The sequence below is a fragment of the Lepus europaeus genome, chromosome 18 (genome assembly GCF_033115175.1).
Source record: "Lepus europaeus isolate LE1 chromosome 18, mLepTim1.pri, whole genome shotgun sequence".
Taxonomy (NCBI): domain Eukaryota; kingdom Metazoa; phylum Chordata; class Mammalia; order Lagomorpha; family Leporidae; genus Lepus; species Lepus europaeus.
In genome coordinates this window covers 7,935,313-7,962,824 of record NC_084844.1, presented here as the reverse complement: position 1 = coordinate 7,962,824, position 27,512 = coordinate 7,935,313, and positions in this window count along the sequence as shown.

The window sequence follows — 27,512 nt, the reverse complement described above, 5'->3', positions numbered from 1 at the left end:
CACTTCACCCCACTCCTTTTTAAGGGTGGTTTCTCAATGAGGCAAGTGCCAAGTGAAGGGCCCAGATATGGAATACAGAGAAGAATAGCTGTAGCACACAGGTGACCTTCTGGCTCAGGACTATGGGAGAAGTGCAGCTTCAACCAGTCACCACTAGTAAAAGAAACCACAAAACCCAGACTCTGCAAGGAGGTCAGAGTCATGTATATCAAACAAAGCAGCTTGGTTGCACCTGCACAGCTCTTCGTGCCATCATCTCTACTTGCCTGTAGATAGAGGGTCATCCTGATGTGATAGCGAATTTGACTGCTCAGTAGAGGCTCCAAGTGATCACGACCCCCACCCCCAACCTGTGAAACTCAGAAGGTCCAGTACAGAGGTAGCCTGGGGAAACAGAACACTGCACCACACGATTCAGAACCATGAAAAGACAATGATGCTTGACAACTAAACCACAAACTTGAATAAAATACTCCATTTTATAACATAATTGTACCAATTAGCATTTAAAGTAGGGGTACTCCTTGTTCTTAATATAGCATAAAAGAATTTGAAGCCCTAAGTCCACTTTCTTCTATCTTCCCAGTTATTGGTTTCCCTAGCTTCCCTGAACCCTATCTCCTTCCAAAAGAGGAGATAATAGTAGTAAATTTGTGCTGTGGTACAGAAGAGGAAATACGTCAATGTTAGAAAAATGACTAGCACATCACAGACAATCAAGAAATACTAAGTTCCTTGCATTACTCCATGTGTTTAAATCATATTAAGATCTTTTGTCCATATTGGTCATGATGACCCCAACTGGAGTCTAGCCCTATACCTTCAAAAATGACCACAGTAAAATAGTTCCCCCAAATGGTGGAAGCAATTATATTTTAAATCCTACAAAGGTTCACCATGCAGAGACCACTGTGCCCTTGAGCCCCTGTTTCTGAGAGATTTTTTCAAGCCTCCAACTCTTGATCTTTCCTCAGCAGCCATGATGTGAACTGCTCCCTACCTTCTATTTACAAATAATGCAGCTCTTTGCAAATGTCCCCAGACTCTTCCCCCCATGTCATCTGGATGGCATTTAGGAGGTTCTTTATTGAAGGTATTTGTTTGCTAATGTGTTGTCAGGATTCAAAGATTCAAAGCCTCACATCCAGCGTCCTGCCATAAAGAGATTCCTTCCCTCCACGCTTGCAGGTTAAGAGGATGTCACGATGATTTCATCAGGGAACTATGTCCCAAAGACATTCATCTCCAGGCTCCTGGTTTTCAAATATGCCCCAAAGCTGGATGAGGACATGCCATTCCCACCTAATAACTGGTCTGTTGGCTTAAGGGGCAGAAACTCAAATCCCTGGACCAGGTCCTCAGGAGGGCTTCCCTTCTACTGTGATCCCTAAACCTTGTCACTGGGTATAGAGATGACTCACTGGAGTTTATGTTCCCAGAACAGGAACAGAACTCATATTAATTATGAATTCTTGGAACCAGCAACACCAGAGGTAGGAAAATGTGAGGAGACAGATAGGACTTCTAGGCAGCTCTGGAAGTAGTGTGGATTCTTTGGAGTTTCTGCTCAACCATCTGTAGAGCCTTCTCTAGGCCTGTTTTTCCTCTATGGAATGGGTGGGCAGGATCAAACCATCTCTGCATTCTACTCATACTCTCAGGAATCTCTAGCTCCTAATGCTTCCATTTTCAATATGATAGTTCAGTCCCCAAATGACCATAACAACCAGGGCTGGGCTAGACTAAAGCCAGGAGCCAGACAATCCATAGCTCCCATATGGGTGGCAGGGACCATCATTGGCTGCCTTCTGAGGTACACGTTAGCCACAATCTGGAGTCAGTCCTGAGCTGGGACTTGATCCCAAGCACTCCAATGTGGGAGTCAAGAATTCTAAGGAGCAACTCAAGTGCCATACCAAACACCCATCCCTATATTTTAATACACAAAGCTGGGAATAGTAGAGTTTCTGTGTAAAGTCCCTGAGGGTAAATACTTTAGATTTTGAGGGCTGTGTGTTCTGTCACAATTCCTCAGTCCATAAACTAATGGGCGCATCCACATTTAGCCAATGGATCATCATTAGCAGAATTTCTAATTCTCACGTTAGAAAATCCAATTGCTCCTCTTTAAAATTTTTCCCCACTAACTTTATACTTATGTATAAAATGATGAGTTCCTTCTGCTCTTTAGGGAACTGTGAAATCCAGTTCCAGTTTCAGTTCTTTCATTGGCAATGGTTCAATGTCTTGCTCCTCCTGGTCATTTCTTCCTTCTCTCCTCCATGTACACAATGGTGTCCTCAAGTTCCTCTGTTTTATCCCTTTGGCTTCCCTGCTTGTCTTCTCCCTCCCTTACTCACTAGATCATGGAGTTAATTCTTCTCCGTGTCTCTAACAGGGCAATGTTTATCACCCAGCCCCCTTTCCTGTTCTCCTTTCTACTTCAGGAACTTTCCCTAACAAGTGAGTTCCATTCATAAGTGGAAGTAGAATTGTGGTGAATAAAATTTTCCCCATCTCATTATACACAGGCAACCTAATCCAAACCCAAGATCAGAGATCTCCCCGTCTATATTTTATTTTGGTCTCCTTTTGTGAGTTGGGCTATTTAGTCGTTTTGGTCTTTATGTTGTGGTGTATGCTTTGAGAAAACATGCCAACTTTATTTCAAATACTTAACCACTTATTCCAAAAATAGACTTTAGTATACGTAGAAGAGTGAGTTTATGATTAAATTTGGCATTCAAAATTAGAGGGAAAGGAATCATTAAATAATGCTTGGGCATCTTCTCCGGGCATTTCTCTTCCTATCAGTTCTTCTCTTACCACAATGCTGTTTTGATTATCATCTATCATTATGGCTCTTAAAAAATTTCTTGGCTACCTTCACCATTTCTTCTTCCAGATAGATGTTAGATTCACTTTGGCAAGGCCCCCTTTAACATATACTATTAGAATTTTTATTAAAATTACTTAAATCATAGCATAATAAAGGAAGAATATGTATCTTTATACCATCTGATGTTCTGAACCAGGAATATCCATGCAAATCTTGTCTTGTCCTTTTCTTTACGTAACTGTTTATCATAATTGGTTTCAAAAAAGGTCATAATTTCTTGCTTGAATTGAGAATCTTAAAATGTATGAACTAATGATTGCTTCTCTAAGAGCATAACTTACGGGCATTTTCATGTGTGGATTTCACTTCACTACTCATCAACGTGAGAATCTTTAATTTCCTTCTGTAAAACATGCCTTTAGTTGTTTTCTTGGGTCTTGTCTCTCTCTTCCCCATTGGCCATTGTCTTCTTCCACTCTGTTTAACTTTTTTCCCTGCTGTCTGGAAATGTCTTAAGTTTGCTCCAGAACACTGATTACATTTTCTGCAGTGGCAGTTCCATTCTTTTCCATTCCCAAGATACATGCTATTTTCATATTACAAGTTCTGTCACCCTGAGTTCTTCTAATGCTCTTCAATCTCCTTTCCATTCTCTCTTGACTGACTTTGTTCCAGTTAGAGGATGCAAGAAGAACTTGACCTCCATAAAACAAAAAGAAAAAGGCAAGAGGAAGGAACAGGCTGAAGTGAAAAGACTGAGAAACAGAGTTTGTTTTTGCTTTTAATCCTGCTACTTCCAATAGGAAATAAATTTCAGAGGTATACTTTTTTTTTTTTTTTTTTTTGGTTTTCAGGATGGAACTGTGCTTTCTTTGTATTAGATTTCTTCTCCCATGGGGGTCTCTCTCTCTCTCTCTCTGTCTCCTCTCTCTCTCTCTCTCTCCCCCCTTCTCTCTCTCATCCCCCCAAGTGCCCCCTTCTCCGAGAAGGAGGAGAGTTTTATCTAGAAGCAGTGGTTGCAAACAGCTTCTGTTTGTTTGGATTCCTTTTCGTCTCACTCACTGTTCATTTACAGCTGATGGAAACTGCATCTTACCTGCAGGGTAAGTTGAAGGAGTAAATGGATCCATAAGTCCATGGCTTTTAAAGGAGCAGCTTAACGAGCACATTCCCAAACTCCTTCTCCCGAAACGTGATGGCGATGCCTGCCAGTGTTCATAGCTGAGACTTCAGACCGAAAGTGCTCCTCTGAAATCTCAGACACACTGTGCAGCAGGAATGCACTGAGCCATGGGAACCTGCCAGAGGTGTGGGAGGCAGAGACACTCTGCCCCACAAATCTCATTTCCAGGCACAGAAGCTGCAAGCAACGACTCAGCCTGTGACTCAGTGATTACCAGCTGTGTGGGAGCTAAATCCCAAAGGTGAAGCATGGGCCACAGGGCACTGAGTATTGGTCTGGAGTAGCACAGAAGCTAGAGAGAAACTGAGAGGAGGTGCTCATGGTGCCCCTCTGGAGTCCAGGGGCAGGTGTGGTAACATTAAGATGGGTGGGAAAGAATGGATTACAAAACTCCATAGAGCCACTTTGTACCCAGCGTTAAATCAATCTGAAGGGCAATGTCACACAGTGGGATCCCAGCTCACATCTGCCTCTTAAGTAGTACCTTCTATCAATAAGCTCTTGGGTTCCCATCTTCATAAAGGCAGGGGGAGGGAGATCAGCCGACCAGCTTGCCAGGAGAACCTTGTGATGATTTTCAGCCAGAAAGCTGGGAACAGAAGTGATGTGGTCATCCCCAGAATATAAGTAGGTGAGAAACACTCCCACATTCTCTTCCCTGTCTTGGCAACCAGGAGGCCAAGTTCCCAGACTGGGATGTTTCAAGATGGCAAAGCCGCCATTACTCTGGGTTTTTGAGGAGTTACGTGGGCCTGTAGTATAAGCAAGGAATACACTTGTGCTGCTTTAGGTCATAAAATGTTAAGGTTATTGGATCTATTTGAATATTATCGGTGGGCTTTGATTACCATGATATTACATGGTTTATTCCTGCAAACATCAGCTTGTATTGACTAAGTGATCCTGATCCACTCTCTGAATTTCTCGAAGTATCAATTTCCTCATTTGTCAATGGGAGAAAATTGCTGCACTTCTCTTATAAATGTAATCAAAAAGCTTATAAAGTGCTTAGCAATATGTCTAGCATGTAATAGGTTACCTCGTAGCTTTATTGGACTGTCCCGGTGTTAGAAAGCAAATGAGGATTTGTTATTATTTCAAATCATGTCTGAAAAGAGAAGCAAAAGAGAGAGGATTCTTCGGAAAAATATCTCAGTTACAGAGCAATTAATAGGATCCTCGTAGAAAGCAGTCAACACTTTTTTGTCTAACTCAGAGAAGGCAATGCGTCCCAGGTCCCGTGCTATCTGAACTACTACAGCTATTTTCAGATAAATGTCTAAGGAGAATAAAGATCCCAGCTCCCCAGAACAACATCAGTTCCCACACATCATGCCTCTTCTCTGCTCTTTAATATGTCCCAGGACGGTAGGAGTAGACCTCGGAGAAAGCAAGATTGATTTCCAGAGGCTCTTCCACTGGTTCTCACAGCAGGGAGGGAAGCAGATTCAGGGTGTGGCAGCCCTGCCTGCCTTCTCCACACACACATTCTCCTTGGGCTGTCTCAGTATAGCAGAGGTGTGGTTAGGTGAGTATCACTCCACCCATGGGATGTCTTGTTGGCCAAGCCTAGGATCACCAAAACTCTCATGCTTAGGACTAAGCAGTCACAGCAATGGTAGGGACAGAGTTAAAGTCCTCTGTTGCCTTCGCTAGTAGGCTCTTGGGTGTATCTCCCAAGTGCCCAGTAAAAGCACCTTTCTCTAAGCAATTCCTTGAAAGTTTTCTACTCAAATGTCCTCCGGTGCAGGTTTGCTCCTTGAGTGAAGCCTGACACCAACCCGGGCCAGATATGGCAGCAAATGGCTGAAAGGCAGCCTGCCACAAATCCGGGACCACGGGATGCTTTCTGGGGCCACGGGGTGCTTCCAAGATTCACACCCAAGAATGCTACCTTTCCAATAGCGCTGTTCAGGCTTGGCCTAAGGATAATCGCACAGTGAAGTCACCAATGTCCCACGACAATTATGCAGTCCTTTAAGGCTGGTGAAGGATAGTCAGCCTCAGAACCCAAGCCTCTTGGGGCCGGCACCGTGGCTCACTTGGTTAATCCTCCACCTGTGGCGCCGGCATCCTATATGGGTGCCAGTTCTAGTCCCGGTTGCTCCTCTTCCAGTCCAGCTCTCTGCTGTGGCCCAGGAGTGCAATGGAAGATGGCCCAAGTGTTTGGGCCCCTGCACCCGCGTGGGAGACCAGGGAGAAGCACCTGGCTTCTGGCTTCGGATCAGCACAGCACCAGCCATAGTGGCTATTTAGGGAGTGAACCAACGGAAGGAAGACCTTTCTCTCTGTCTCTCTCTCTCTCTCTCACTGTCTATAACTCTGTCAAATAAATAATAATAATAATAATAATAATAATAATAAAAGAACCCAAGCCCCTTCTCTGGTGGCAATAATATTACGAAGACCAAATTTCTCCAAACACCAATCCAGCACCCCATAAAAACACGTGAATCTCCCATTTAGAATCATGTTGAGCTGCCAACATCCTCCTCTGAACCAGCATCCAAGGAAGACTCACCTCAAAGATCAAAGAAGACAGAGCATACCTAGGAATCTGGTAGCAAAGCTGTTGGGGAAGTGAGAGGAGACAGAGAAAGGGCAAAGCTTGGCTTACAGGTCTTTCAAAGTTGCAGAGTGAAAAATGGAATGGTTGGAGCCCAGGAAGAGTCTTTTTAACCTCGCTTTAAAGAGGGGTATATATTTTACACTCTCCACAAAAGCAGAATAAGTGGTGCTACTGTCCTGATTCCGTAAACATTGATATTGTTCTCCTCTGAAGACCATGCACCCTCTAGTAGCTTCGCTCTGTGTATTGATTCCTGCAGATCCTATCCATCTGCTTCCAGTTCCCTTGCCAAGGAAAATGCAATATGAGCATGTCAGAAACATCAGAGAAGACCAGGAAATCTCCATTCATCAGTGAGTCCAGTTCCAAAAGGACTGTGATAGAGGGGCTTGAGAAGAAAGAGGAGGAAGACTCATGGATACTTGTGTGTTTTGGGTGCTCTCTCAGCCTCTTAGTTCTGAAAGAAGTAGCTTAATGCGCCACTCATCTTAAGAACTCTAAAATTTTATAGCTATGTCTGTTCTCTATGTACTCGCTTCTCCCATGGGCTTCCCAAGAAGGTCTGGAGACATCTTGGGAAAGTGCAATGAGAGGTATTACGTTAGTTTCTCTTCAAAATCCTCACTTTTTTGTCTTACTCATAATGCTTTAAGATCCTGTAAGATATAAACTACTAACCAATGGTCTATAGTTTGTTGTCTATTTCTAAGATTCTACAGCCTAGTTTTAAGTTATATGCAGGCCATCTGAATCTAGGTCACAACTGGCCATTATTCCCTTGATGTTTCTCAGTGACAATTCCCCCTTCCTAGTAGAATGGCTCAAAGATAAAAGGAACTTGATTCTTCCCTGTAAATATTATGTGTTGACGGATACAAGGGCTACATTCCTGAAATAGATTTCTATATTTCATGGAACTCATTGAAAAATTCCACATAACCAGCCCCCATAGATCCAGTAATGCCTTTCCACTGGCTACCTCTTTGGCTCAGTGTAGTAAAAAATGTCAATGATGATATTTCTTTCCTGAATTTGCTTCCAGCTGGCTTTCCACTTGGAGCACCCACTGTGCATCATGCCTTGTAATTCACAACTAAGAGAGGGCATGTTTGTGTGAACAGACTTTTAACCACCTTGAACTCCAACAGATAAGGTGCAAGTTTCACATGAAAAGGTCTTTGACTGACACAGGTTATTCCCACCCAAATTCAATCCCACTACTACAAATAAGCACTGAGTACCCACTGTGTGCAAAGGAAATGTATTTCAAAGAAAATTTATGAACCTCTAATGTTTCATTTATTTCTATTTTGTATCCAAAAAAAGTCATCATTAATTCTGAAAGGAATTTTTGAAAAAACAAGAGAAAGGCAAGTTTTCCTACTCTTCATCCTCATTCTACATCCTTCAAGTTGCAGGGAGTTGGCCATCAGAGTCCTCCCCACTCCAAGCATCATCACCACCAATGTTTAAGGACTGATAAATTATCTATTTCCTCACTGACACTGAGACTGACAATTGTGGAGAGTGCCTGCCAAAGGGTGTGTCATAGCCAAAGGCAGTTAGAGTCCCTACAAGAATCCTGTTCCCAGACTTGGGGACCGGAGAGGCCACTGGAATTTGCCTAAATGCCAAAATCAATAATAACAGAGCTCCCAGAGAAAAGCTCAGGACTTCCCCAGGCTGTTTCCTCAATGTGCTGTGAGGTGTGCTTCTTGGAGAACGACCTTAGCAATGCTTACCCACACCCTTCTAGAATCGACCACCCCCAACACTGTGCTCATTTTATTTCTCTTTCTTGGTTGTCTTGTATTAAGATTTTAAAAAAAGAAATAAAAAAAAAAACAGGGCTGGCATTGTGGCATAGTGAGTTAAGCCACCACCTGTGATACCGGCATCCCACCTGGGTGCTGGTTCATGTCCCAGCTGCTCCATTTCTGATCTAGCCACCTAGTAATGTGTCTGGGAAAGAAGAAGATGGCCCAAGTGCTTAGATATCTGGAAGAAGCTCCTGACTTAGGCCCATTCCAGACCCAGCCATTACGGTCATTTGGAGAGTGAAGCAGCAGAAGGAAGATTCTCTCTCTCTCTCTCTCTCACTCGCTCGCTCTCTCTCTCCCTCCCTTCCTCTCTCCCTCCCTGTAACTCTGCCTTTCAAAGAAAATATGATGAGAAAAACCATCCCTCTAGTTGATAACACCATTTGAAACAGTCACTTCTAATTTACATCTTCCATTATTAAAGATGCTTATTTGTTGACATCCCATTGTCTCTATTAATTTGTACTTGGCATACGGTCTTCAACAAAGTACATGGAAACCCAAAATATCACCATCACAGAATTCTAGACAAGTCTGAAGACTGGAAAGCTTGATTCAAGTTGGTGTGTTGCAACAGTTTAATGGATGAGAAACATGTTCCTTAGATGGAATGAGTTGCAGAAAGAAATCAATCAGAGGATTTGATGGAGAAACCAGATTGCCTTCCAGGTCTTTCCAAGTTAGTGGAGTCACAGTGTAGCTTTGTCGTTGAATTCAGAGTAAATTCCCACTACATCAGCAGAAAGTCATACAAAGATGATAACGCCCAATAGAGTTTTTAGAAATAAACTGCTATTGTTTTTATAATCTCTGAAACCACATTATCCACTTGGGGAGAATTTTAATCATACATGCATTCAGCGAAAGAGAGCCAGACAGTGATACAAACAGAGCATCAGTTCTGTAGAGAGATGGGACATGGGAGATAGATAAATAAATAAATAAAATAAATAAATAAGATTTTACAGAAATTAAACAACCTGGTTGAAGTCTTAAGATGAGTCAGTGTTGGAGTCAATGGAGTCTTGGAATCAATGTTAAGCTCCCAGCAACAGCCAACAAGAGTAAGGAGAAAAAACTCTGCTGGAGTCTGTGCCATGGGTGAGACCACCACCTACAGCAATTTATCACACAGGCTTTCACTTCTGTGCTTACCCATATGATGCTAAGAGAGTAGCTAACGTAAAATGTCACTTACTTTGCTAAAACAGTAAAGTAGTATTCTGAATATAAAAAACACCAGGTCATCTTGAAATGTGTTTTCTAAGATCCCATTTGTAAACTGTTTCTCTCCCTTACTTATCACCCAAATTTGAATATCTGCATATATCTCTTTTCAAAGCATAGATCGAACCAGGTACAAATGAGATGTTCTAGGCTGCTTTCTATTGCAACTCGGGATGGCATGTCTCCTTTTTTCACTGAAAAATTGCCTGTCTTCACAGCATACATATAAGGCAACTAGAGCGAGACTCTCCTTCTATGCACTCATGCTAGGAAAATGGATCCACACCCTGTTTCAAATGTTACCTGTGTGCTGTTGGTTGATAACTCTCGGATCTGTCTTTTCAGTTCTTGCCTCTCTGCAGAATTCCAGAATTGCATTTACATCTGACCATCTGGTAAACATCCCCATTTGGGTATTTGACAAGCCCTTCAAACTCAGTATCAGTAGAGCCAAAATGAAGGCTGTTTCACAGCCAGAGAAATGAGGGCTCTGTGGCAGATATATCAAGGAAGTCTGCAGTCCAAGCATCCAAACCTTCATCCTCTCCTGCCTAATGCTGCAAGACCCATCCTCATGTTCTCCCCACTCCTTCACTCTCTGCCCCAAGCACATGGTCCTTCATTGTTTAACAAGTCTCATTCATTCAGTCACAGGGACTTTGTGCCTGCAGTTGCTTTTTCTAGATGTTTCTAGAATCTTTACACTTGGATTCGACTGATCACACCAGTCTCAACTCCAAAGAAAGTACCTCCCAGAGGATTCTTCTCTCCTTAAGGGTTCCTCTTTTCTTCACTGTCATTCACTGTACCCTGTTTTATTTTCTTCAATATCTAAAAATTCTTATTTACTTTTAAAATGTTTTGTCACCCTTGCCATGACAGCAGCAACTTTGCCTGTCTTAGTCACAACTTATCTAGAATGACATTTGACACTTAATAGGCATTCACTAAATGTTTGTTGAATGAATGAACAAATTAATGGTTGAATGAATCCATGAACCACCACTCCCCAAAAAGTAGCTCTCTCCACCTTTTCTATTCTTTGGCAAATGTCACTGTGGTTTACCCAGCTACTCAAATCAGTCGAACTCCTCTCTAATTGCTCTGGTCATTGCCCTAGTTGAAGTCTCTCATTCTACACCACAACTATTATCCATCTTGGTTCCATTCCACCTGCACCCAATGGAGCCTTTCCAATTTACCACCCAGATATTTCTAAAACCTAAAGCTGATGCTAGCACAGCCTTCAAAACAAATCTTCAATGGCTTCTCATTATCTAAGAACAAAATATGTAGTTCTTATTACGTCCTGTAGGTCCTTTCATGAGTTGGGCTCTATCTGTCAGTCAAGACTCTTCTCAATCACTTCCTCCTTATCAACTCAAAGCACACAACACATGCTCTGCTTCCATTAGTTGCTGGCTCTGCTCTGGTTCTCTCCTTGGCCTGAAATGTCCAACACACATGCATGGACCTGCTGTGGGAGAAATTGCTCATAACTGGTAAAGGCTTAGCTCAAGCATTTTCCAATGCAACGGAATGCATGTAGGTGCATCTCATTCCATCTCACTTCCATTATAAGCTCTTTCAGACTGCTGTAATTCTCTTGGTACATGTGCGTTTTCTATCTCAGACTATGAGGACTTTGAGGCCCATGTCTTCTTTACCTTCATATTCTTAGTATCGAACATAGGAGCAAGCACTTAAAAGATGCTTTCAGCTTTTTGTTCTTGCTGAATTAATAGGTAGAGAGGTGTCATTAGATATAGGACAGATACACTTTGTGGTGAGTTTTAATCAATTATAATCCTCTGGAATTTCTTGTTGACATATTGGCTTCTGAGTTGAAACCATCATTCAAATGCTGAAAAGATTACAACTCCCAGAGAGCATCTGTTGCTGGCTGGGCATGTGTAGAGGCCTCCAGTAATCACTGTAGAATGTGATAAAGGGGGCCACACCCAAGCCCTGTTGGCTCTGAGCCTTCCTCATATTAACCATTTCAAATACCATGTCAATGTGCGTAGCCTTCCAAAGACAGCACAGCCATCTGCTTTTAACTTTTAAACAATGAGAGGAGACTTCGGCTTCAAACCCTGATGGATAGCTGGTATTAAAATTCCTGTCTTCTGTAAACAATGATAAAATTGGAAAAAACTTATGAGGCACCTGTTTTTGGCATTTTATGCAGCCCTACGTTGAGATTCTCAAGATAAGGGAAATGCATGAGGTAAGTCCCATATTTACCTGGTTGTCTGCCAGGGACAATTTCCCAACTGTGGCATAAGGAAATAGAGCCTACAGAGCTGAGCTGAAGATCCAGAGATCATAACTGAGGAATACGTGCACAAAGGGAGATTTTGGTGCAGGATGTTAAAAGTGGTGGAAGCAAATGGACCAGTAGAAAGAGGAGGGGAATAAGAAGTATATGTGGTGCAGTTCTCTGATGGACCTCAGCCAACGCCAGGGTTGCAAACACCCTGGTAACACTATGTAAGACCACGTAGAGAGAGACTACTTCAAGACTGAGAATAAAATGGAGACTCTGCCAGATGCACAATACTAGAAGACATTGGATCTTTGTCCCATAGAATACAGAGATACAGTTCATGTCCCCAGCCTACAACCAAACACCCAGGAAGCCATTCCTTAGGAATAAGATCCATGATTCAGCACAAGGATCAGCCATGACCCACGGACTGATCATCAGATTTTCTAGACACATCAGATTTTCTAGATTTAGGGAACACAGGCATGCCTATTGGCTTACATATTTTATGGCCCCTTTTCTGTTACAATGGTAGAGCTGAGTAGTTGCAGCAGAAACAATATGGCCTACAAGTCTGAAATATCTCTTATCAGGCCCTATACAAACAGTTTGTTGATCTCTGCGGTAGAGTAAGAACTACCCCCATGTTGCTCTAACAAAGCCTAAAACCAGGCTCCAAGAGGATCAAGGAGAACATCTAGTATATTCTGTACCTGCAAAAACATAAAGCCACATCCTGTAAAGGAAGAAAAGATAGTGTAGAGTCCTTACACTGATGCATAATATTCATCAAATGATTTATGAAATAATAAATATGCAGGAAAATGTGACGTAGAATCAAGGTGGAGGGGGAAACAGAGAGAAGACAACACAAACAGATCCCAGGGTGCCCAGATTTTAGAAACAGCAAAGACTTTAAAACAAATTTAAAAATTAGTGCAAGAACTTGCAAGGAAATATTGTCTTAATGAGTGAAAAGTGGGGTCGGCACTGTGGCGTAGTAGGTTAAGCTTCTACCTGTGGCACTGGCAGCCCTTATGGCCGCTGGCTCAAGTCCTGGCTGCTCCACTTTCAATCCAGCTCTTTGCTAATGGCCTCAGAGAGCAGTGGAAAATGCCCAAGTGCTTGAGCCCCTGCACACACGTGCAAGACCCAGAAGAAGCCCCTGGCTTCTGGCTCCTGTCTTCAGATTGGCCCATTGCAGACATTTAGGGAGTGAACCAACAGGTGGAAGATCTCTCTCTCTCTCTCTCCCTCTCTCTCTCTAACTCTGCCTGTCAAACAAGTAAATAAATCTTTTAAAGAAATGAATGAAAAGTTACAGAGTGTTGATAAAGAAATAAATGCTATAATCAAAAGAATGAATTGGGAATTCTAGAACTGAAAAATATATACATATGATATCTACATAAGTAAAATCTGTGACAAAGGACAGGGATATGGTAAATGTGATTATTCAGCTGTGAGGTTCTTTTATCTGTGAAGCGTGGTAAACAAAGTGGTACAGCACTAATTCTAAGCAGAGGACGATAACAGTTAAAGAAGTGTTACAATCCCTAAGCAATCACTAAAACAATAATTTAAAAAAAGATGTAGAAATGGATGTTTAGCCTGGTGGTTCAATGCCTACCTCCCACATTAGAGTAACTGGATTTGATTTCTGGCTCTGGCTCCTGACTTCAGCTTTCTGCTAATATAGACCCTAGGAGGCTCAAGAAATGAGTTTCCTTCCACACACATAGGAGACCTGGATTGCATTCCCTACTCCTGGCTTCAGCCTGGTCTCACCATGGCCATTGCATGTGGGCATTTGAGGAATGAACCAGCAGATGAAAGATTCTCTCTCTCTCTCTCTCTCTCTCTCTCTCTCTCTCAAATAATAAATACGTTTTAAAGGAGATATAGTGAAAAAGCCAATAGAGGAAAATAAAATGGATGACTAAAGATAGTCAATTAATCACCACAACCACTTCCAAAAAAAGAAGAAAGGGGGGGGGGGGAGAAAAGAAAGAAAAAAAGGAAGAAAGAGAGAAAGAAAGAAGGAAAGATAAATAAATAGAGAAAGAAGGGAAAAGAACACAAAAAGAAACCCCCAGTGGCACAAACAGGAGCCAAGTAGCAGGATGGATAACTTACACGGAACCAGACCATCCATGATGTTAAATGCAAATGGACAAGTACTGTGCTCGAATTTGAGACTGGAGAGCAAAGCAAGCTCTAACAATGACTCACGGGCATGGCCTCTATTTTAAATAAAAGCTGTTTGTGTAAACACTGGTAAATATAACAATTGATTTTTTTAAATAATTGACTGTTTTGCTTCTGACTTACAGAGAATTGAAGTGTGCCATCTAGCAACTATATAGACAAAGAGATAAGCAGTCTTTTCCCTCAAACCATGAATGAGTGTATTATTGGTGAGCTTTCTCATCTTCAAAATTCTAATAACTTTCTGTTCATCTCATGACAGCCCCTCATCTACCATGTTATCCTTCCTTATTTTTACAATCATATCTTCTTCCTAGATTAAAAGCTCACTGAAAGTGCACACTGAATAAATATTCCCTGAGCACTTCCTTATTTGTAGGTAAGCAGGCATTGCTGGTGCAACCAGGAACAAGTTTCACTAGTGCTTACAGACAAGCAGAGGGAAATGACCTTGAACAGGCAATTATAATAAAATTGGTATAGATGGGATTGATATTGACAGACAAATAGATGTGAGATTTAAGGAACTGATAAATAATCCTAACTGAATAGTTTTCATTTCTGCGTGAAGTCCACGCACAGCCTGAACCATCTCCAGGCAGTGGCAGCTAACAGAGAAGAAAGCAAACTATCAGGCAGGAACTAAAACCCCTTAATAGGATTTGCCCTGAAAACCTGGCATTTCATAAAGGCATTCTACACTCTTCCAGTAGAGCACAAACAACATCTTTCAAATGCATCACATAAACGATAATGTCTTCATCGTACTCTAGTCTTAATTTAATTGTAAAGAAATGTGGTATCGTGTTTTATACCATGCAGGAGAAAAATAATCCATGCATTTTTGTATCCAATAAAAACAACTCAAAAGGAGGTTTAAACTTCTGAATATCTCCAATTGCCTCAATTCATTTTTTCTTTTTTTTTTTTAATATTTGACATTAGACGAAATTTGAGTCTTAACACAGATCTTGCATGGTAAGATTTGCTACTGCTGTGCCTGCCTGAGATACGTTTCCAGCAAAGCTTTGAAAATGCACCCATTTAGCATGTGATAGATTTGGCCGTGGCCAAATTGCAAGAATTCAATGTCACTTCCTATAACACTACCCAACAAATCAAAATCGCAGTCCTATAAAGAGAGACAAAAGCATTCAAATAATACAGAATTTGGAATCCACTTATCTGAGCACACAGTTTTGAGTATTTCAGGAAGAGTACTTGGCTGACTTTTTGAAAGTCGAGTAGCTTTTGTCATCTTTGAGCAGATTTCTCTCTACCCCATCCCAGCAAACACCTTCCATGAACTCCTTCTGTACAGGTGCTATTCTTTATTAGTCGCATCACCCACCCCATCAACCACTCCATGCTGGCCTTCCAATTAATCTGTGACTCAGGGCAGATACATATGGATTAATCCAGCTTAATCATGGGGGTTCATGTGTGACCCAATTCTCACTGAAAAGATGTGAGGGAAGATGAAAAAGGCAAAGAAAGTCTTCAGGGAAATGTCCTCTTGTCACTAAAAAAGCACCAGAAAGCAAAGGTCCACTGTGCTGTGTGGTAATCTCTCTGCGAGGCTTGCAACTGCAGCAGCCAACTTGCCATTGTGGGGAGCCGTGGCCTAGAACAAAGTACATATTCTAAGTACAGAAAAGCAATTAGAAGGGGCCCAAATCCTTGAAGACCATGTCCAACCAGAAGAGTTAATCAAATCTGCATTTCCCTATTATGAGGCATTTTTTTGGTATGACCCAATAAACCATCCTTATTAAGACAGTTATGACACCATGTGTTTTCCCTGTCTCTCCCCAGACATGACCAGTGTCACTTCATCACTGTGCAAGGCAGGACAAAGCCATTCTGTATCTCGTGTCCTCCTTCTACATCCTTTTCCATGGCTTTCTAACATCTCAAAATGTCCATTTACTGATTTATTCATTCATTTATGTAGATGCAAAGGCAACGGCTATCTTTACACCATCCCAATAGCCATCACAGTGCATCTTTAACCCTTCGAGAGATCTGATGACTGAGTCCTTACAGCAGCATCACTGATGAAAGAAAATAGATGAGGAACTCAGCCCAAATGATCTGAGTCTTGCCCTCAGCCCATTTGGAATAAGGAGTTTACCTTCTCAGACACAGCTGTTACAGCCCAGCTAGTCAAGCTATCACACAAAGTAAATTAGAACAGCCACAGGAGAGAGCTGGCTCCCTAGGACCAAATGTGTCTCTTAGGGAACAGTCATCTGCAAACCTCCTCCTCAAGGTGTTTGTTTTTCTGGAATAAAGACAAGGGAAGAGGAACTCACGGACAGAGAAGAGTCGAGATGTGTTTTTGTGTCCAACTCTCTTTAAGTCAGTTTTCATTTCATTCTCATTTGAATCCTCCATTTATGATATTATTACTCCCATTTTATAGTGGAAAAAGTAATAGGGAGATGAAATGATTTGTCCAAGGTCATGGGTTAAAACATAACTCGATCAAATATCTGAGCCAGTGAATCTTCAAGGGAAGCACTTCGAGAGGTTCACCCACATAATAGTTTCTAGAGAATCAGGGCCACTGTTCGGCACAGTGAGCTTAGCTGCTGCTGGCAACACCAGCATCAGAGCCCCAGTTTGAGTCCTGGCTGCTCTGATTGTGATCCAGCTCCCTGCAATGCACCTGGGAAAGCGGCAGAAGATGGTCCAAGTACTTGGGTCCCTGCTACCCACTGGGGGACCCGCATGGAGTTCCAGGCTCCTGGCATCAGTCTGGCCCAGACCTGGCAGTTGTGGCTATTTGGGGAGTGAACCAGCAAACAGAATTTTTCTCTCTAACTTTCTGCCTTTCAAATAAATACATATATATATATATATATATATATATATATATTAAAAAAAAGAATAGACCTTTTCATTCTATTCCATTTTCTGAAATAATGATATCTGAATTTATCAAAATAATCTGCAATATATGATACTTTTACCACAACAACAGAATGCTATTCTTGAGGGTTAGTCTTGAAGATCTACTTATCTGACTTGTTGCTGAAAATGGGACTTAGAGAGCCCTGGTGAGAGGTAATAAGTCGTTTTCTTTAAGTTGGCTAAACCCAACACACACATATGAAGGTTGAAATGAAAAAGAACTAACCAACAGGCTCAGGCTTTGGAGTATGGGACTCTCAATTACATTGCAATGGGGGTAAAATGGGATCAACCTAGAGTTACCATCAAATGAATAAATACCACAAAACCAACATCATTTTTCTGGGTTAGTTGTGTACATGTCCATTCTATATTTACACCAATTTGCCATAGACTGACTTAAGAAAACCTATTCCAGAAAGCTGCTGTTTTCAAACCAAACCCAGCTGCCATTAGGAAGAAGGTGAATACAAGGGGTTCCAGGAAACAATTCCTCCTGCATCCTATTTGCAAACCCAGAGGCAGCACAGTGGCATCTGATAGACAACTCACTTCCGGGGAGGGAAGATGAGAGGTGGACCAAGGACCAGGAAAGCATTCTGGGTGCGAGAACCCCTTCTATGGCTCAGATTCAACTGCTAAGTCTCAGGAAACCCTCAACTATTTCCCCTGGAAATTAAGCTGAGATTTGAAACTAATGAGGGAGTGAAGTACAGAAGCATGTTGGGTAGATGCGCAGCTCATCATTTTCATCCAGAGTGGCCAACGGGGACCTTGGGACATTTGCACACAGACTACAGCCTGGGGAAATCAACAGTATAACCTTGGAGGAAAAAATTTAGGATCCCATCCTTAAAGTGCAGGCACAAAATCTGCTGATAATTCCTCCTTGCCTTCCTGGGAGGTCACAGTCAGGCCAGGAAGGCATGTTCAGTCTCAATTAATGTCCCTCTGGCCCCTGAGTTAAAATTCTCCTGGGAGGAAAAGGATGACTGTCACCTGGGTCAGTCTAAGTATTTCCATCTGAGAATTCACTGTTCTGCGGGGGTAATGGAAGGGAATTCAATTAGGGACCGTGCCATGCAGTTGGTCAAGCCACTGGGTCTGGGCACCCTCTAGGTACAAGGCTCTCTGTGCTTCCTTGATTAGGGATGGTAAGGGGGAGCACTGGAGGTTAGAGGCCAAAAAGTACAGAAGAATATGAGTTTCACTCTGAGAGAGCGTCCAGTCAGGTGGTACCTACAAGACCGGCTACACCCCCTCTACAATGATCCAATACAATAATTATTTTTGGAGCAGCCTTTGAGGTTCAGCAGTTAAGCCACCACTTGGAATGTCTGCATCGCCTATCCCAAGCCAGAGTTTGAGTCTCAACCCTGCTTCCAATCCAGCTTCCTGGTAATGCACACGGCAGGAAGCAGCAAGTGATGGCTCAAGTACTTAGGTCCCTGCCACCTGCATGGGAGACCTGGACGGAATTCCAGGCTCCTGGTTTCAATCTGGCCCAGCCAGAGCAATAGTTGGAATGTGGGTATTTGGGGAGTGAATTGATGTATAAGAGATCTTTCTCTCTTTCTCTCTCTCCTCCCCCTTCAAATAAGTGAAAGTAAATAAATTTACAAAGTTTAAATAATTATTCTTGCCAGTTTTTCTCAAATCAGGCTAATCTGATTCTTAACATCACTGGTAGAACTTAAGGACAGAAACCAAACAAATAAAAGTTCTGGGAACCATTCCCAGGCCTTGCTTCATTAAGTTCAGGCGTCTTGTAAATCTCCTTGGTAAGACCGACAAAGTATCTAATTTACAAAAGTTCATTTTGGGAAATACCTGATTTATCACACATCAGGGAAGATGGTAAACTTTGAGAGGATTTTATAAATTTTCTTCCAGATAACCATTAACATGTGGAAAAGCCTAAATCTAGAGTAGCTGACAAAAGTTGATGATAATCTCATAAACACGTACCAAATATAATTTTTATAAGGTGAAAATGAATATACGACATGATACCAACAGGTGGTGCAGTCAACATATGTATGCCCGATATAAGAAAAGTAATCAATAATTGCTAGCATCATCAGAAGCACCATGGCGAGAGGAGGGGATGGAAAACTTTTTGTGAGTACTAAAACAGTAAATATTTGGGGAGGGGCAGGTGTTTGGCACAGCAGCTGGGACACCTGCATTTCAAACCTGAGAGCCTTGCTTAGATTCTGAGTTCCTGCTAATGTGCATTCTCAGAGGCAGCAGGTGATGACTTAAGTACCTGGGTTCCTGCTACCCAAACGGGAGGCCTGGATTGAATCTCCTTCCCTCTCCCTGGCTTCAACCTGGCCCAGGCCCAGCCATTGTGGGCATTTGAGGAGTGAACCAGTGGGTAAAAGATCTCTGTCTGTCTCCCTCTCTTTTTCTCTACCATTAAAAAATAAATTCAATAAATAAATACATTTTAAGTACTGAATATACTGGTCTTTGTGGGCTGGGAGGTCATTATCACAAGCATTCAACGCTGCATTGTCATACTAAAACAGCCACAGACAGTACAGAACAAATGAGCATGGCTGTGTTCCAGTGGAACTTTGTTTATGGAGACTGAAATTCGAAATCCATATAATTCATAAAGTATTCTTCGCCTTCCCTCCCACTCCCAATCATTTAAAAATGTAAAGCATCATGCTTAACTGGAAGCCATGCAAAAATAGGCTGTGGTCTCGATTCGGCCCACGGACCTCAGCTTGCCATTCACGGAGCAGTCTGCAGAAGTGGATTTGACTGTGGGGTGATCCAGTAGGCATCCAATGGCTACCTCATCAGAGTGGAGCTTGGACATTTTCTGTCAGAGGAAGTGCAGTGTCGTGACATCAGCTCCACTATAGCAACCCACGGGATCTTTCAACATTCAAGCTGGGAGCACCACCTGTGAGTGGCTGATCCCGTACAACACGTGGGGGTATGTGCCCTGTGGAGTGCACCTGCCATTGAGAAGGAAACCCTTGCCATATTTCAAGGTTTTTCCCAACTCCTGCTGCAAAGAACATCTGAATTTCAGCATAATGGAAATCCAAGCTTTGTCTGCCAGTAAACTCATGTACATCATGTTAACATCAGGTTCATATTAAACATTTACATTAAGGGTTGGACTGGAAGATTAAATTGTTTGCATACGTTGCAGCCACAGAGGGAACGGCCCCTCTACTCTGCACTCTCTCCGGGCGCCAGTAGAGTAAGAGGCAGACTGCGACCCATCAGAAGGTGGGAGAGACACCAATGCAAGATCCTCACCAGTGCTCGGCAGTCCCAGTCCACTCTGCCCACACTCTAAACAATTATCAGGCAAGCTATGAACTATACTCTCACTCTCCTGCTGGACGAAGTTTAATTTACAGCACCAAAAATAACAATTCCCTCCCAATTCAATACTCAGTGTCTTTTCCCCGGCCCTGGTATCTTCCCATCCACAGAATCATTCATTTGTTATTTGCATCCCAATCAGTCACAGCAATGCTGCATGCTTTGGGCTTGAGAACTACCTTTGCCTGCGTAGCTTAAATAACCTGCAGGAGATTGGACTGGGCAGGGGGCAGGAATGGAAGCCGGTTTCAGGTCCAGTCTCTGTGGAGCACCAAGGTCCTACTTCCCTCTGGCTCCAGAGAAAGGCTGCTAAGAGGAACTCAGATCTGCAGGTCCCACTGCGCCAGCTCTGCCAGCCGTGGGTACGGTACCAAGAGTTGCCCGGGACACTCCAACAAGCAAACTGTCTGCAGAACAAATGTTCTTGTGGAAAAAAAAAAAAAAAAAAAAAAAAAAAAACAAGCACCACGGACGCCAAGCGAAGCTGCTGGAGAAGATGCTGTTGTTCAAGACAGTGATTCATGAAGTCTTGTCTGAGTGTCGGATGTTCAGCATTCGGCACTACTGCCTCCAATTTAAATCATTTTTAAAGAAGTGCCGAAAAAGGTGCTGAAAGGCGCCGCACTCTGTTCCCGCTCTTGAAAAACACTGCCTGCTTGTGCGCTGTGGTAAGACTTTTGCATTTTGGCTAGACACCCCACGTGGAGCTGTGCTGCAGTTTGGGCTTCTTGGCTTTTTTTTTTTTAAGTTTGTACAGTCACCCAGAGGCAGGAAGAGAAAGTAGTATTTCCACAAGCTGAAGAATCTCATCTCTCCCAATGGCATCTGTGAAATAAAAAAGAGCTCCATGGCAGCTCTCCTCTGCACCAGCAACATCTACAACAGGAACCTCCCCGTCTCCACCAACTGCTAGCTCCTCCTAAGAGCTGCAAGCAGGTGCTTTTCTGCTGGAAGTCCTCATCTTCTAGGATTCTTTTCAGAACCCTTGGAAAGCCTACAGCGGCTGATCGTGGTACATCACCACAGCCAGACTAATGTTGCTATCACACACCATGGATTGCTGTCCGTGCACAAGGACCTCAAGGACACACGTGGGTTCTGTGACACCGTCCCAATGACCTCAGAGGACACAGCTGTCAGCCCCTCCTCCTGCAGAAACGGATGATGCATACCCTACAGAGGAACCTGGACAACAGGATGCCATGTGAAACAAGACCATCACAAAAGGACGGTTGCCGCTTGATTCCACTTATCCGAGGAGCCCTCTTAGCCGGATTCATGAACACAGGAAGCCAAATGGTGATTGCCGGGGGCTGGGAGGGAGGCAGAGGGGTTAGTGCTTTTGGCAGGGACAGAGTTTCAGTTCTGCAAGATGGAACAAGTTCTGGAGATGGATGGTGGTGATGGCTGCAGGACAACGTGTGAATGCACTAATGCCTCTGACAGCTACAATTAAAATGGTGAAGAGGATACATTTATGGGCTGTGTATCTATCACAGTTTTTTTTTTTAAGGGATTATACAGGTTATTAAGAAGCTAAATAAGCTCCCATTAAAACTCCAAGGGTTTTCCCAGGTTAGTATAAATAAGTATCAACAAATGAAATACGGCTTTCGGGGATGTTAATCTGACATCTGGGCTCCCTTATTCTCTAGCATTTTTTGGCAGGGATGTTACGAATGTTCCTAGAAGTACAAGTCTTATTAATAGAAAATTCCCCAGTTCTTCAGGCCCTTGCTGCTCCAGACCTTGCACAGCAGGCTAGCAGATGTTTAAGGGTGCTGTGTTTGTTCCAAATAAGAGAGAGCATAGCAGATAGTGGCTGGAACTGCAGGTGGGTTGGGGAGTGGGCAGACACAGGCAAATAAAAACCACCAAGCCTGTTGGAAATACAGTAATGGAATTGAATAGAAAAATGATGCAAAATCTGGAAATAATATTTTCTCAAATACTGATCATCTGATCCTCACATGGACCTGTTGCCATCTTTGAGGGTCTGGGATTTGCCAATCAACATGTTTCTACGTAATGTCATTCCAACCTCAACTTAGACTTGGAGGCTTAGCCAGCAAGTGGGAGAAATATGACTCTAAGGCAGGGTTGGTGGGCTGGTTGGTTGTGGTAGTGGCTTGGCAGGGTGGTAGGTGATGGTGGTGGGCTGTTGGGAGATGATGGAAGTGGTAGTGGTGGTGATGGTGAATTTTCTATAGCCCAAAAAAGTTAATCAGAATAGGAAAGAAGGTTGGGATCTGAAAGGTCTCAAAGTAATACATGGATTTCAGTGCTTCTAATAAGCTGGAACCACATTTCATCATTCCCACCACTCCGAGGTTTTGAGAAACATCCTTTTGGAAAAAAATCACTACCAAAATCAAGTCCCCCAAATGCAGCACTCATGGCATTAAATACTAAGACTTCCTGTTAGTCCCACTGTATCAGCATTTTCGCAGAATATCAGAAATGTTGAGCAGAAACAAACACAGGACCACACCCAACTCCAACTACTCTCACCACCTGATGGCCAATCTCTGTGAGGACTAATTCTTTAGGAAAACTGTCACAGGCCATCATCTGAAAACACAGACTTCTTCGGGCAGCTCATAATGTAAATGAAAGAAAACACAAACATCCCCTGCCTTCCCTCCCACCTGACAGCAGGTGCCCACCTAATTGTAACAGCCCTTCCGAGTGACTGCACACAGATATCCCGAAATCACAGGCTAGCTGAAGGGGCGAACCTACAGTCTGCCCTCAGTCCTTTCCAGACAAAAGAGATACAACTTCAAAAGATCTTCAGGATACGCGAATCCCCTCCTTATTTTGGTGACCTGATTGGAAGCTTTCCTTACGTGATCATCTTCATCCTGCTGTAATTTCACCTCCTTAAAAAGACAAGTAATTGGGGGGGGGGGGGGGTTGCATTTTGGTGCAACAGTTAAGACGCCACTTGGGACATCTACATCTCATATCAAAGTGCCTGGAATTGAGTAACAGCTCTACTCTTGACTGTAGCTTCCTACTAAGGTAATCAATCGATCAAAATATTCTTTTAAAATGTGTCCCATTTTTTGAAAACTTCTGGAATATGAAAATGAGTTTAACAAACAGACTGAGCTGTGGCAGTGAATTTACAAAATAATGTGTGTTCTGCAAAACGGCCAAGCAAAATGACTCATTCTAATGTATATAAAACATGATGCAACATGGAAATATTTGCGATACAGAGAACTTCACAGAGACACAATTATCGAGTAAGGTTAAAGACAGTTGTTCAGATGAGTGTATTTAGACAATGTTATCTTCGTGTCAGTTCCATCTATCTGTCCCTGTCACAGGCTGGTGTCAGCAAATGAAATCTCCTAGCTATGTCCACATGGATCAAATGTCACCGGTCTGTATGTGTCCGTGTCTGCCCATGAAGGAGCCATATCAGATGCATGTCCCTGTCTGTACATGGGTAGAGAGCTAAGCTTTGATTGTGTGATTTGCTTCTGCTTAGGCAGTAGGTTACTCATCTCCTGATTGGAACCAGATTTGTATGAACTAGGAGTTGAAATTGGAACACTCACTGCTGTGTGCAGGATGTAAAGAGAATAAAATGAAGGGTATTAACCTTCAATCACTGAATATTAATCAGCTTTTCATACGAAAGAAAACACAGGGCTTGCCACACAAAATATTTTTAGCGCTTATTGACAGGATGTGATTTTTTTTTTTCTCCCTGAGCTCTGTGTCTTCCGGTCAAGGGCCAGAAGCCCAGACAATAGTCAACTTGACGCAGACTGAAAGTGTAATTTGAAAAACCCCAGGTAGTGAGGGCAGCTTGGAGCTGATGAAACGATACGCCCTTGTCAAAGCCAAGGCTGCCTTCCAGTCTCTCCTGCAAGCATGGGCCGAACGAAGCCCAAAGGGAATTCACAGAAAGACCATGGACAGGAAACCTTGACGTCCACAAAATGAACAGGTACAAGGAACACATTTCCCATGGCCCTACAAGACTTTCGACTGGGAAATGATTCTGTGTGATTTGCCTGAGACCTACATCCACTCCAAAGAGGATTAAAAATAATAAAAATTTTTTTAAAAATAGGAGCCATGTAACAACGGAATCTGGGTGAAAACAAATCTGTAATATTTTTTTCTTATGCAATAATGCAACTTTTTCTGTTTTAGAATGCAGTCTTGTACTTACAGCAATACAATAATACAGCATATGTCAATGTCTAGCCAGAGTAGTATATGCACCTATACCTATACCCATAGCTATATATATAATACATACATAGATGAATAAGAGCACACAGAGGGTGCATGTATGTGTTGTGTCAACAAAAAAGCAGAGATTATTATTTCTGAAAGATGTTTTGAAATAACATATGTTATAATAAACACTTTATATCTACCTCTACATTTTATTTATTTATTTTTTTTGACAGGCAGAGTTAGACAGTGAGAGAGAGAGAGAGAGAGAGAGAGAGAGAGAAAGGTCTTCTTTCACCATTGGTTCACCCTTCAACGGCTGCTCCGGCGGTGCGCTGTGGCTGGCGCACTGCGATGATCCAAAGCCAGGAGCCAGGGGCTTCTCCCGACTTGGGCCACCCTCCACTGCACTCCCTGGCCATAGCAGAGAGCTGGCCTGGAAGAGGGGCAACCGGGACAGAATCCGGCGCCCCGACCGGGACTAGAACCCGGGGTGCCGGCACTGCAGGCGGAGGATTAGCCTAGTGAGCCGCGGCGCCAACCACCTCTACATTTTAGATATATATATCATGTACCTACTTCTATAAAGCTACTTATGTAGCTTTACAAAGAGTGCATTTGAGGTAACTAGGTTTAAGTGGCAGTTGGACTCAATTTAAAACACTAAGATGGGGTAAGAGAGAAGAAAAGAATTTCTTCCATACTCAACTTATGCAAATCTCTTAGAATTATGCAAATCTCCTAAACTATTTTGAAAATTTGAGAGTACTTCAAAAGGTTAATGGAAAATGGAATTTAAAAATAAGTTTATTTTGGAGGAAAATATTTTCGAAGTTCATGCATATGAGGGTTCTTCAAAAACTTCATGGAAATGCATATTATGAAGAAAGTATGCACGGGTTTCAAAGTTTTTTATGCCAGGATAAACTTATCTTTTAATTCCATTTTTCCTTGAAGCTTTTAAGGTATCTTCATATTTGAATTTTCTCATTTACTTTCTTAAAAACGTGTCATACTTCAATTGAGGGCGATGTGTATTTCTGTAGCATTTTGCTATTTATAAATCAAGAGTACTTCTCAACCTCAAAGCAATCAGCATGTTAATTTGAATTAAGTGATTTTTTTTCCTTGGATAAAAAAGTCTCTCCTTTGGTTTTGTTTTCTTCTGGTAGGGATCCTTTCTCCCTCTACACCACTTTGCCTGGATCTCCACCATCCTCATGGGCTCTCTACTAAAGATTTCTTACCCCTGATCCCAAATGCTCAAGAAATCTCCAGTGTAATGTCATACGTAGCATTTAAAAAATATGACCCTACTCCCAGTCACTGGCAGACGTACTGAAAAAGCACCCATTAGGCTAATTCCACAAGGATGTTAATGACTGGCAATAGCTTCATTCCCCTGTAAGACAATGCAGCACACAGAACTGTAAAGATGCATTCCCTAACCCTCAAGATCACGCAGTTAAACACCAACCTAGGGACTGCACGGAGGAACTTTGCAGATGTAAAAACGTGGCTGACCAGCTGATCTTAAAATAGAGAAAGCAACCTCGATCACCCTGGTGGGTCCAATCTAATCATATCAGCCATTAATAGAAGAGGAAGGCAGAAGAAGGGAGCAGGAGAGCACAAGGGTAGAAGCCAAAGGCAAGGTCCAAATGTGAACTTTGGGAGGAGGAGCTGGGGCACCACAGGCCAAGGAATGAATGCAGGTGGCCCAGCTGTCAGCCAGCGAGGAAACAGAAGCCTTCATCCTACAACCTCAAGGAACTGAATTTGACAAATGGAATAAACTTGAAAACGAATTCTTCCCCAGAGCCTCCACTAAGAACACAGCCCTGCCAACACCTTGATTTTAGCCCAGTGAGACCCATGTCAGGTTTTTACCTACTGAGATTACGAAATAATACATTTGTGTTGTTTTAAACCCCCAAGGATTATGGCATTTGTTGTGGCAGTAATAGAAAACCCAAACAAGCAACTACCAAAGACTCCTGAGGAAAAAACCCAAGTAACCCAAATGAATCAGTCTCAAGTGAGCCCAGAATGACCTCATAAGTTGACCAGAGTAGGCAGAGGAAAAGATACGGGGCAATCTCAAATCCCATCTCCAGTCTGCCTCTATTTACAATCGTCTCTAAGAAATTATAGCTCCCATTTCAATATCATGGTCAAATTTTTTTTTAAAAAAAGATTTAGTTATTTATTTGAAAGCCAGAGTTACACACAGAGGGAGAGACAGAGATAGAGAGAGACAGAATCTTCCATCGGCTAGTTTACTCCCCAGGTGGCCGCAATGGCCAGAGTGAAGCCAGGCTGAAGCCGGAAGCCAAGAGCTTCTTCCAGGTCTCCCATGTGAATGTAGGAGCCTAAGTATTAAGCTATCTTCTGCCACTTTGCCAGGTACATTAACAGAGAGCTGGATAGGAAGTGGGATAGCCAGGACTTGAACTTGTGCCCATACGGGATGCCAGCATTGCAGAATCAGTTTAACCCATTATACCATGATGCCAGCCCTCAGATACTCTTTTAATGGGTTAGCAAAACAAAGAACTACTCACGGGTGACATACACACAACAGAAATCAACAGCACCTCCCATTGGTTTCCCTACGTACTGATCACTGCATCTTAGCCAACCCAATGCCCATTGACTATCTCTGGCCTTCAGAGAAGTTAGATGGTTTTGCTAAGGTGACATAGTTGTTGAACAGTAAATTTGAAACTTCAGTTCAAGTCCCCAGATGTTTTCATCCTAATATTTCCATATTGTTACCCTTAGTCCTTTCTTATCCTAAAAACTGGCTGGAATTGGAAAGTGTGTTGTGTTAGTACATGTAATAGCAATATTGGCAGTTGCCTGGATCATTTACAGCCCAAATCACATCATCATAAGACAATGTTGGTTGTCTGACTCACTGATAA